The following is a 13,549-nucleotide window of genomic DNA, read 5'->3' as shown; positions in this document are numbered from 1 at the left end:
CAGGGCAAGTGAAATGTGTGTGTCCAGTCTGTATTTCCTCCTCTCAAAGTCCAATCATTCTTCCTTTGAGCAGGAAATGAGGGCCTTGTGCCCTTCGCAACCATTGGCCCGTAGCCATATGAAGAAGGGAGAGGGAACAGGCCCTTAGAGGTATGAAACCTGGTACTGGCTCAGTGGCTCAGAAGGGAAGAGAGCAGCAGCTGGATGTTTCTCTAGACCATCGTGTAGGCCTGTCCGGGCTCTCTTCCCATCGTGTAGGCCTGTCCGGGTTCTCTTCCCACCGTGTAGGCCTGTCCGGGCTCTCTTCCCATCGTGTAGGCCTGTCCGGGCTCTCTTCCCATCGTGTAGGCCTGTCCGGGCTCTCTTCCCATCGTGTAGGCCTGTCCGGGCTCTCTTCCCATCGTGTAGGCCTGTCCGGGCTCTCTTCCCATCGTGTAGGCCTGTCCGGGCTCTCTTCCCATCGTGTAGGCCTGTCCGGGCTCTCTTCCCATCGTGTAGGCCTGTCCGGGCTCTCTTCCCATCGTGTAGGCCTGTCCGGGCTCTCTTCCCATCGTGTAGGCCTGTCCGGGCTCTCTTCCCATCGTGTAGGCCTGTCCGGGCTCTCTTCCCATCGTGTAGGCCTGTCCGGGCTCTCTTCCCATCGTGTAGGCCTGTCCGGGCTCTCTTCCCATCGTGTAGGCCTGTCCGGGCTCTCTTCCCATCGTGTAGGCCTGTCCGGGCTCTCTTCCCATCGTGTAGGCCTGTCCGGGCTCTCTTCCCATCGTGTAGGCCTGTCCGGGCTCTCTTCCCATCGTGTAGGCCTGTCCGGGCTCTCTTCCCATCGTGTAGGCCTGTCCGGGCTCTCTTACCATCGTGTAGGCCTGTCCAGGCTCTCTTACCACCGTGTAGGCCTGTCCAGGCTCTCTTACCACCGTGTAGGCCTGTCCAGGCTCTCTTACCACCGTGTAGGCCTGTCCACCGTGTAGGCCTCTCTTACCACCGTGTAGGCCTGTCCGGGCTCTCTTACCACCGTGTAGGCCTGTCCAGGCTCTCTTACCACCGTGTAGGCCTGTCCGGGCTCTCTTACCACCGTGTAGGCCTGTCCGGGCTCTCTTATCATCGTGTAGGCCTGTCCGGGATCTCAACGACTGGCTTCATAAAGTTTAAATAACTTTTCTTCTGTCTCTTCCTCAGTGGTCTGAGCTGTGGCCTTGCTGCAGTACCAGAGGCCACCAGCGTGGGGCAGCAGAGCGAGGTGGGGCCAGGAGGCAGCAGTGAGTAGGCCGGGGCTGGATCTAGCCTGGAGGGGCATGTGTCATGACCTCGGTGGTGCTCGTTGACAGTGGAGGGGCGGTGGTGGAGTATATGACCGCCGTGGAGGACCCTCATCAGGTGAGTGGTGAGAGGGTTGGACTGAGTAACAAACACCTTTACTGAACTAACACTCGCACTTGACTTTGCTGATAACTACTTTAATGAGGAAAAATGTACCGACTATGACTGAGATGTGTTGTCCCACCTAGCTATCCGAAGATGAATTCACTAACTATGACTGAGATGTGGTTGTCCCACCTAGCTATCTGAAGATGAATTCACTAACTGTAAGTCTCTCTGGATAAGAGCATCTGCTAAATGACTCAAATGTAATGTTGAATTATGAGCAGTGAAATCACCTAGGACCTAGACTGACTTCCTTTACACGTCTCCTTTCCTTAAAGACAGGACTAGATAGGTGCTGCGCTCCAATATTCACACTCACTGGCTTCCTTTACACGTCTCCTTTCCTTAAAGACAGGACTAGATAGGTGCTGCGCTCCAATATTCACACTCACTGGATTCCTTTACACGTCTCCTTTCCTTAAAGACAGGACTAGATAGGTGCTGCGCTCCAATATTCACACTCACTGGATTCCTTTACACGTCTCCTTTCCTTAAAGACAGGACTAGATAGGTGCTGCGCTCCAATATTCACACTCACTGGCTTCCTTTACACATCTCCTTTCCTTAAAGACGGGACTAGATAGGTGCTGCGCTCCAATATTCACACTCACTGGCTTCCTTTACACATCTCCTTTCCTTAAAGACAGGACTAGATAGGTGCTGCGCTCCAATATTCACACTCACTGGATTCCTTTACACGTCTCCTTTCCTTAAAGACAGGACTAGATAGGTGCTGCGCTCCAATATTCACACTCACTGGCTTCCTTTCCCTGTTTCTTTGCTTTTATGAAAGGACATGATCAGGGCTGCGGTACATAATGTTACCTACACTGGCTTCCTTTACACGTCTCCTTTCCTTTAAGGACTGCATAGCAGTAGAGAAAGTGCTCTGTTTGGGATGTTCTGTCTTCTTAACCAAGCTCCTCTTCTCCCCTTCTGTTTTTCTATCCTCGTCCCTCCATCTCTGTTCCTCTTTGTCCTACTCCCTCACCCCTGTTCTCCAGGAGGGAGAGTGTGAGGAGGGAGACGGTGAAGCTGAGGTAGAGGTGGAGGTAGAGGTGGAGGGAGACATGATGGAAGAAGAGACAGACGAGGACCTGGATGAAGAGGAGAACCCAGCAGTGATTGTGGAGGAGGTCCCAGGCAGGGGGCTGGAGCAGTATTTCTCTGCCCAGGTTCTGGTATACGAAGACGGGACCTACCTGATACAGGACGTGGGGGAAGAACAGGAGGTGGAGACTGAGGTGGTGGAGACAGGTGAGAGACCGGGGTGGGATGTACACACAGGCCTAGGTCTACATATATCATCTACCATCTACCATCTACCATATACCATATACCATATACCATATACCTACCCAACCTGAATACACTAGTGATATATACATATACCATCTACCATCTACCATATACCATCTACCATCTACCATCTACATATACCATCTACCATCTACATATACCATCTACCATCTACATATACCATATACCATCTACCATATACCATATACCATATACCATCTACATATACCATCTACATATACCATCTACCATATACCATATACCATATACCATATACCATATACCATATACCATATACCATCTACATATACCATCTACCATCTACATATACCATCTACATATACCATATACATATACCATCTACCATCTACCATCTACCATATACCATATACCATCTACATATACCATATACCATCTACCATCTACCATATACCATATACCTACCCAACCTGAATACACTAGTGATATATACATATACCATCTACCATATACCATCTACCATATACCATCTACCATATACCATATACCTACCCAACCTGAATACACTAGTGATATATACATATACCATCTACCATATACCATCTACATATACCATATACCATCTACCATATACCATATACCATATACCTACCCAACCTGAATACACTAGTGATATATACATATACCATCTACCATATACCATCTACCATCTACATATACCATATACCATATACCATCTACCATCTACATATACCATCTACCATATACCATATACCATCTACCATCTACATATACCATATACCATCTACCATATACCTACCCAACCTGAATACACTAGTGATATATACATATACCATATACCATCTACCATATACCATATACCATATACCATATACCATCTACATATACCATATACCATCTACCATCTACCATATACCTACCCAACCTGAATACACTAGTGATATATACATATACCATATACCATCTACCATCTACCATCTACATATACCATCTACCATCTACATCTACCATCTACCATCTACATCTACCATCTACCATCTACCATCTACATCTACCATCTACCATCTACCATCTACCATCTACCATCTACCATCTACCATCTACATCTACCATCTACCATCTACCATCTACCATCAACCTGAATACACTACCATCTACCATCTACCATCTACCATATACCATCTACATATACCATCTACCATCTACCATCTACCTACCCAACCTGAATACACTAGTGATATATACATATACCATCTACCATATACCATCTACATATACCATCTACCATCTACCATATACCTACCCAACCTGAATACACTAGTGATATATACATATACCATATACCATATACCATATACCATCTACCATCTACCATCTACCATATACCATCTACCATATACCATCTACCATCTACCATCTACCATATACCTACCCAACCTGAATACACTAGTGATATATACATATACCATCTACCATCTACCATATACCTACCCAACCTGAATACACTAGTGATATATACATATACCATATACCATCTACCATATACCATATACCATATACCATCTACCATCTACATATACCATATACCATCTACCATATACCTACCCAACCTGAATACACTAGTGATATATACATATACCATATACCATCTACCATCTACATATACCATATACCATCTACCATCTACCATCTACCATCTACATCTACCATCTACCATCTACATCTACCATCTACCATCTACCATCTACCATCTACCATCTACATATACCATCTACCATCTACCATCTACCATCTACCATCTACATCTACCATCTACATCTACCATCTACATCTACCATCTACCATCTACCATCTACCATCTACCATCTACCATCTACCATCTACCATCTACCATCTACCATCTACCATCTACCTACCCAACCTGAATACACTAGTGATATATACATATACCATCTACCATATACCATCTACATATACCATCTACCATCTACCATCTACCATCTACCATCTACATCTACCATCTACCATCTACCATCTACCATCTACCATCTACCATCTACCATCTACCATCTACCATCTACCATCTACCTACCCAACCTGAATACACTAGTGATATATACATATACCATCTACCATATACCATCTACATATACCATCTACCATCTACCATATACCTACCCAACCTGAATACACTAGTGATATATACATATACCATATACCATATACCATCTACCATCTACCATCTACCATATACCATCTACCATCTACCATCTACCATCTACCATATACCTACCCAACCTGAATACACTAGTGATATATACATATACCATCTACCATCTACCATATACCTACCCAACCTGAATACACTAGTGATATATACATATACCATATACCATCTACCATATACCTACCCAACCTGAATACACTAGTGATATATACATATACCATATACCATATACCATCTACCATATACCATATACCATCTACCATATACCTACCCAACCTGAATACACTAGTGATATATACATATACCATCTACCATCTACCATATACCATCTACCATATACCATCTACATATACCATATACCATCTACCATATACCATATACCAGGGGTGTCAAAGTCAAATGGACGGAGGGCCAAATAAAAAATTTAGCTACAAGCCGAGGGCCGGACTGTTCGAATGTTCATTGAACATTTTTTAAATGACGCATATAGTCTAGTGAACCTAATTGAACCTACTGAAAACCTAACAAATATATTCCAATATTATCAGATAAATAAAGCAATATTTTCTTATGGCTCTGTCAGTAATCTTTAATTTTCAACAGACACAAAAGACAAATTTCCTTTATATAAAAATCCCCATAACATGAACATTAAATGAAAGAAACCGGTATTCAAGGCACCATCAGTAGCCTATATTTTCTATTTTAGCAAAAGTGGGCTAAATTTACTTCAAAGAAAAAAACAATAATAGCAATTTTCTATCATCCACTCAACTGAAATATTTTTAAAATATAATTGGATTGAAATACAATAAAATAAAGTGCAAAAATCTATTAATCAAAAACAACACTTTGTTTAAGGAGAAGTAACATGCAGTGAAAACAAATATTAAACTTTAACTTTTAAACTTGAACTGAGTAAAAACTCTATGTGATTGCACAGTAATGTTCACTTGTTTGAGGTTGAGGGTGATACTTGGTGGTGTCCCATCTTTTCCACAAGTTCATCAATGTTCGGGGTAAGGCTCTGAGCTGAGGAAATCCTCAGAATTGAGTGGAGGTGTTCAGCAGTAAGTCGACTTCTGTGTGATGTTTTGTTCAAGTTCATCAAAGAAAACAGTTGTTCACACAGGTATGTGCTGCCAAACATAGACAACGTTTGAGCAGCCTGGATGCGCAGCTGGGGCATTGTGTCGTAATGTCACACAGAAATGTCACACAGCTGGGGCTGTGTGTCGTAATGTCACACAGAAAAGCCATTTCACACAGAAACATTTCGTCTCGGAGTTGTGTTGTGTCTTTCCCTTTGCTGTCCAAGAACAGACAAATCTCCTCACGAAGCTCGAAACATCTTTGAAGCACCTTTCCCTGGCTTAGCCATCGCACCTCTGTGTGATAAGGCAAATCACCATGCTCCGTTTCTAACTCCGTCAGAAATGCCTTGAACTGGCGGTGATTCAAACCTTTGGCTCTGATAAAGTTAACTGTGCGCGTGATGATGCTCATTACATGCTCCATTTTCAAGGCTTTACCGCACAACGCTTCCTGGTGTATGATACAATGATAAGCTGTCAGCTCACCTGTCACGTTTTCCTCTTGCATCTTTTCCCGTATCTTCTCCACCAGTCCGCTCCTGTGTCCTCACATCGCAGGTGCTCCGTCGGTTGTCAAACCCACGAGTTTTTCCCAAGGCAGCTCCATCTCATTTACACATCTTGACACCTCTTCATACAAATCATGCCCCGTAGTTGTGCCATGCATAGGACGTAAAGCCAAAAACTCCTCTGTCACGCTTAGGCTGGAGTCCACTCCGCGGATGAAAATTGACAACTGGGCAATGTCAGAAATGTCGGTGCTCTCATCCACAGCCAAGGAATATGCAATGAAATCTTTTCCCTTTTTCACAAGCTGCTCTTTTAGATTGATGGACAACTGGTCTACTCTCTCGGCAATGGTGTTTCTGCTCAGACTCACATTTAAAAAGAGTTGCCTTTTTCTGGGCAAACTTCGTCACAAACTTTAATCATGCAGTTTTTGATGAAATCCCCCTCCGTAAATGGCCGGGCTGATTTAGCGATCTCTTCTGCCAAAATAAAACTGGCCTTGACAGCAGCCTGGCCTTGTGATTTGGCTTTTTTGAACAGAGCCTGTCGAGATTTGAGGCCTCGTTTTAATTCCTCTGCCTTTTGTAGCCTTTGTTCCATGTCCATATTCTTGTTTTTGTCCGCGTGTTTCGTTTCATAATGTCGTCTCAGATTATACTCTTTCAGTACCGCCACACTTTCTCCACACAGAAGACACACAGGTTTTCCAGCTACCTCCGTGAACAAATACTCCGACTCCCACCTTGTTTGAAACCCCCGGTTCTCAGTGTCCACCTTCCGTTTTGCCATTTTTGATGGGTATCTGAAAGTTAATTTTACTGTGATGCTGACAACTGCTGTGCCAATAAATATTGAAATGAAGCAGCCTACTGCTCGGTGCGTCACCGTTGCATTGTGGGAAATGTAGTATTGGTGCGTGTAAAAGATCTGCGGGCTGCCGGCTTGCTGCGGTCTGCGGGCCGGTTCTAATAATAAATCAAGATCATCCCAGGGGCCGTAAAAAACCTTCTCGCGGGCCGGATGTGGCCCGCGGGCCTTGACTCTGACATATGTGCCATATACCATCTACCATCTACATATACCATCTACCATCTACCATCTACCATCTACCATATACCATATACCATATACCATATACCTACCCAACCTGAATACACTAGTGATATATACATATACCATCTACCATATACCATATACCATCTACCATCTACCATATACCATATACCATATACCATATACCTACCCAACCTGAATACACTAGTGATATATACATATACCATATACCATATACCATCTACATATACCATATACCATATACCATCTACATATACCATATACCATCTACCATATACCATCTACCATATACCTACCCAACCTGAATACACTAGTGATATATACATATACCATCTACCATCTACCATCTACCATATACCATATACCATATACCATATACCTACCCAACCTGAATACACTAGTGATATATACATATACCATATACCATATACCATCTACATATACCATCTACCATATACCATATACCATATACCTACCCAACCTGAATACTCTAGTGATATATACATATACCATATACCATCTACCATCTACCATCTACCATCTACCATACCATCTACCATCTACCATATACCATATACCTACCCAACCTGAATACACTAGTGATATATACATATACCATATACCATCTACCATCTACCATATACCATCTACCATATACCATATACCTACCCAACCTGAATACACTAGTGATATATACATATACCATCTACCATCTACCATCTACCATATACCATATACCATATACCTACCCAACCTGAATACACTAGTGATATATACATATACCATATACCATCTACCATCTACCATCTACCATATACCATATACCATCTACCATCTACCATCTACCATATACATATACCATCTACCATATATCATCTACATATACCATATACCATCTACCATATACCTACCCAACCTGAATACACTAGTGATATATACATATATATACCATATACCATCTACCATCTACCATATACCATATACCATCTACCATCTACATATACCATATACCATCTACCATATACCATATTACCTACCCAACCTGAATACACTAGTGATATATACATATACCATATACCATCTACATATACCATATACCATCTACCATATACCTACCCAACCTGAATACACTAGTGATATATACATATACCATCTACCATCTACATATACCATATACCATCTACCATCTACATATACCATATACCATCTACCATATACCATCTACCATATACCATCTACATATACCATCTACATATACCATCTACCATCTACATATACCATCTACCATCTACATATACCATCTACCATCTACATATACCATCTACCATCTACATATACCATATAGCATCTACCATATACCATCTACCATATACCATCTACATATACCATCTACCATATACCATATACCATATACCATCTCCATATACCATATACCATCTACATATACCATCTACCATCTACATATACCATCTACATATACCATATACATATACCATCTACCATCTACCACTACCATATACCATATACCATCTACATATACCATCTACCATCATCTACCATATACCATATACCATATACCATATACCTACCCAACCTGAATACACTAGTGATATATACATATACCATCTACCATCTACCATATACCATATACCATATACCATATACCTACCCAACCTGAATACACTAGTGATATATACATATACCATATACCATATACCATATACCATCTACATATACCATATACCATCTACCATATACCATCTACCACCTAATACAACCTGAATACATATACATATACCATATACCATCTACCATCTACCATATACCATCTACCATATACCTACCCAACCTGAATACACTAGTGATATATACATATACCATCTACCATCTACCATCTACCAACTACCATCTACCATCTACCATCTACCATATACCATATACCATCTACCATCTACCATATACCATATACCTACCCAACCTGAATACACTAGTGATATATACATATACCATCTACCATCTACCATCTACCATATACCATATACCTACCTACCCAACCTGAATACACTAGTGATATATACATATACCATATACCATCTACCATATACCATCTACCATCTACCATCTACCATCTACATATACCATATACCATATACCATATACCATCTACCATCTACCATCTACCATATACCTACCCAACCTGAATACACTAGTGATATATACATATACCATATACCATCTACCATCTACATATACCATATACCATCTACCATCTACCATCTACATATACCATATACCATCTACCATATACCATATACCATATACCTACCCAACCTGAATACACTAGTGATATATACATATACCATATACCATCTACCATATACCATATACATATACCATATACCATCTACCATCTACCATCTACCATATACCTACCCAACCTGAATACACTAGTGATATATACATTCAGTACCAGTCAAACGTCTGGACACACCTACTCGTGTTTCTCTATTTGTACCATCATCTACATTGTAGAATAATAGTGAAGACATCACAACTATGTAATAACACATATGGAATCATGTAGTAACCAAACAAGTGTTAAACAGAGTGTAGCACAGCTGTCATCAAGGCAAAAGGTGGCTACTTTGAACAAGCTCATATATTTAGATTTGTTTAACACTTTTTCAGTTATTGCATGACTTTGAAATGTGTTATTTCATAGTGTTGATGTCTTCACTAGTATTATACAATGTAAAAATATAAAGAAAAACCCTTGAATGAGTAGGTGTCCAAACTTTTGACATGCATACATACATACATAACATAACATAACATAACATAACATACATGTACCTTTTTATATACAACCTGAATACACACACAGTAAAATAAGAGTAGAAGTAGGACAGCTTTCAGCTTTGGCACTATTTTCATTTGGGGAGATGTACATTATTTTCCACACCTTCATCCACAGTACTTCAGTCACTCACAGCTTTGGTGTGGTTGCTGGGAAACTCATCAAGCGGATATGTAAGACCTGTCTGCCAGTAGACATCGCCCTCTTGTGGCCGTCCACTGTAGTACATAAGTCCACAAGTGTACTGTTTGGAAGTTGTAAACATGCGTTGATTGCCGTTGTGATTCCACTGTGATTATGATTATTGGACCCTGCTGGTCATCTATGAACATTTGAACATCTTGACCCTGCTGGTCATCTATGAACATCTTGACCCTGCTGGTCATCTATGAACATTTTGAACATCTTGGCCATGTTCTGTTATAATCTCCACCCGGCACAGCCAGAAGAGGACTGGCCACCCCTCATAGCCTGGTTCCTCTCTAGGTTCTGGCCTTTCTAGGGAGTTTTTCCCAGCCACCGTGCTTCTACACCTGCATTGCTTGCTGTTTGGGGTTTTAGGCTGGGTTTCCGTACAGCACTTTGAGATATCAGCTGATGTAATAAGGGCTTTATAAATACATTTGATTGGTTGATTTAGGCAAACAGTTTAAAGCCTTTCGTTAGTTGGACACGGTGGAGTGAAAAACACAACAAACCAAAGCATTTAAGATGTAAAAAGGAAGGTGATTTAATGATTTTTGAAGTATTCTCTTTGGAAAGGAGTGTTGTCCAGCCAAGTAAGCAGACAGACAACGATGTGTTCTTCTTCCCTCAGCGTTTCTAAAGGACCCGACCTCTACTGTAACGTCCTAAAATTATTTTTATTTTTTAACTCCTTGTTTTTCTTCCCTTTTTTAAAATTCCGTCGTTAGTTGCTGACACGATGACTTGTTGTGCGAGTTGCTGAGTGCTGTCTGGGGCGTAGACTTGGTGTGAGACTCCAGTCAGAAAACTAACCCATTAAAGTGGATGATGACCTACAAGCTCTGGCATCGATATAAACATTTCTGCACTCGGTACCTCAGCAGACTGTTTCATTTTTAGTTACTTTAGTGAGAGATTTTTTTTTAAATCAGGTTTTCCTACTTAGACTATGGTCTTTGCCATAATGCAAATGAAGACACGTTTATATGCTCTTAAAATCTTTATTCCTTGCGCTGAATGTTCATTGTTAGGAATGCAATACATACATTATATTAATGGTGTCTTAAAATGCTCTGTTATGCTTTTTAAAATGTTGAATGCACGGGCCTATTATGGATGAATTGTCCTGTTTTCCTGCTTTGGTTGCCGTTCGATCGATGCAAGAGCAGAGCAGAGATGGAAAAGAAAGCGAGACATCTCACTCGCTCCTTTTTTTCCCCTCCTTCATATACAGTCAATGGACTAAGCGAATCAGACCCAGCTGCTAATTTATTGGTGCCTTATGGGAGAGCCTCCCCTTAAGCAGACAGGAACTTTAAAACCTGGTTAACGGCCTGAGTGGGACATCTAAATGTATCCACCATCTTTGGCAAGAGCTCAAGAGAGCGAGAGCGGAGGATTTCCTGTGTTTAGCGCGGAAGGACACCCGTCTGCCGCGGTGTGGGGGTTGTGAAGCGGTCTGGATGAGATTTCCTCTGGCGGCGGAGTGATTTTTGGCTGCCTTTTTGCATTTCAGTGTGAAGTCAATGCGAATCTGCAACACGGGAAGAACATGGCGACTTCACTTCATGAGGGGCCCGCTAACCAACTCGATCTGCTCATCAGAGCAGGTAACGGAATTTATTTTAGAACTCGTTCTACCGGCGACCGTTTGTTGACACGTTGTGTGTTTATTTTAGCGACCGCTTGCGCCCCCCCCCCATATCCGTTAAGTAGTTTGGTGAAATAATGGAGGGCAAAGCAGGAAGTGATCACCTTGCTTAGTAACCTGCATGGCGATGTCCGCTTTTCTTCAGTCGTTCTTAAAATGTTTAAAATTACCGTTTTGGATTTGAGCACTGGAGGATTAGACCGCAATCTGCACGTAGCAGCGCGTGCATATCGTGATTTATAGTTTCTTCGTCCATGTGTATCATAATAACTGGTTATTCTGGCAGAGAGGGAGCCCCGCTGAAACCAGGAAGTGTTGTAGATGTGTTGTCTTTCCTACGTCTTTGCCACGCTGTCTGAGTCGGAAGGGCATGTGGGTTTATGTTTATTCCGCGTTTATCATGGCTTTAAATACACAATCTGTTTATATGATCTACCTATATTGAATCAGTTATGTTGTGATTTTTATCCCTGTATTGAAATATAGTCTATCGATATATTTTTCCTTGTTGAATAACACATACAGCCAGTTTGTTCAAACATTGAATGACACGGAAGTGAGTGTAAACATTTAGTTGAAAGCTGTATTCTAGTCATTTTGTGACTTTTTTCCCCCCATCTGTTTTCAGCCATGTACCGTTTTTCTGAGTCGGATTCGCACCGTTATCTAAGTGTGGGCCCAGTGGTTTATCCCGTGAAGTGTGTGGCTGCTAACGGTGCACTCAATGCTGGCTTTTGCGTTTACTCACTAGCGATTTTTAAGTGCAAATCGTGTCTCGTTTAAGTTCAGTTCGCCATACAAAGGTTATTCAATTTTTTACATTGTCTAGAGTGTTGCATTTTCTTCCTTGATTTAACGATGATTTAAAAAAAAATATTTTTGGATCATTTCGATGGCGGAAGCATTGTTATGCGTCTAGGCGGGTTGTGGCTTGATTGACAGGTCCATTTGACCAACGGCGCTCGTGAGGCGTTCGAAATCCTCCCACCAGCCAATGAGCGCTGCTAGACGGGTGGGCGTAGATTACTGACTTATCCAATGGTGTCCGGGGCGGGGAGTGAGTGACGTGGGGACGGAGACCGTCTTCGAAGAGAACTGGAGGGAAAGGCGACGCGAGTGTAAACACGGAAGTCAAATAGGGGACTGCACTACTTTGTGTCGGACTTGCTATTATTGGCTCGGTCAAATAGTACCAGCTTTTTTCTTTCTTGCTTGTCGAGACGTAATGATGA

General features: G+C 41.8%; 1 pseudogene; it reads left to right on the top strand.

The window, feature by feature from the left end:
* LOC124023341 overlaps positions 1-13,549 on the top strand; it is a 36,905-nt pseudogene that overhangs the window by 6,163 nt on the left and 17,193 nt on the right.

This window comes from Oncorhynchus gorbuscha, unplaced genomic scaffold (genome assembly GCF_021184085.1).
Source record: "Oncorhynchus gorbuscha isolate QuinsamMale2020 ecotype Even-year unplaced genomic scaffold, OgorEven_v1.0 Un_scaffold_1600, whole genome shotgun sequence".
NCBI classification, from domain to species: domain Eukaryota; kingdom Metazoa; phylum Chordata; class Actinopteri; order Salmoniformes; family Salmonidae; genus Oncorhynchus; species Oncorhynchus gorbuscha.
The sequence above is the reverse complement of the archived record's forward strand: the minus strand, read 5'-3'. Positions and strand labels throughout refer to the sequence as shown.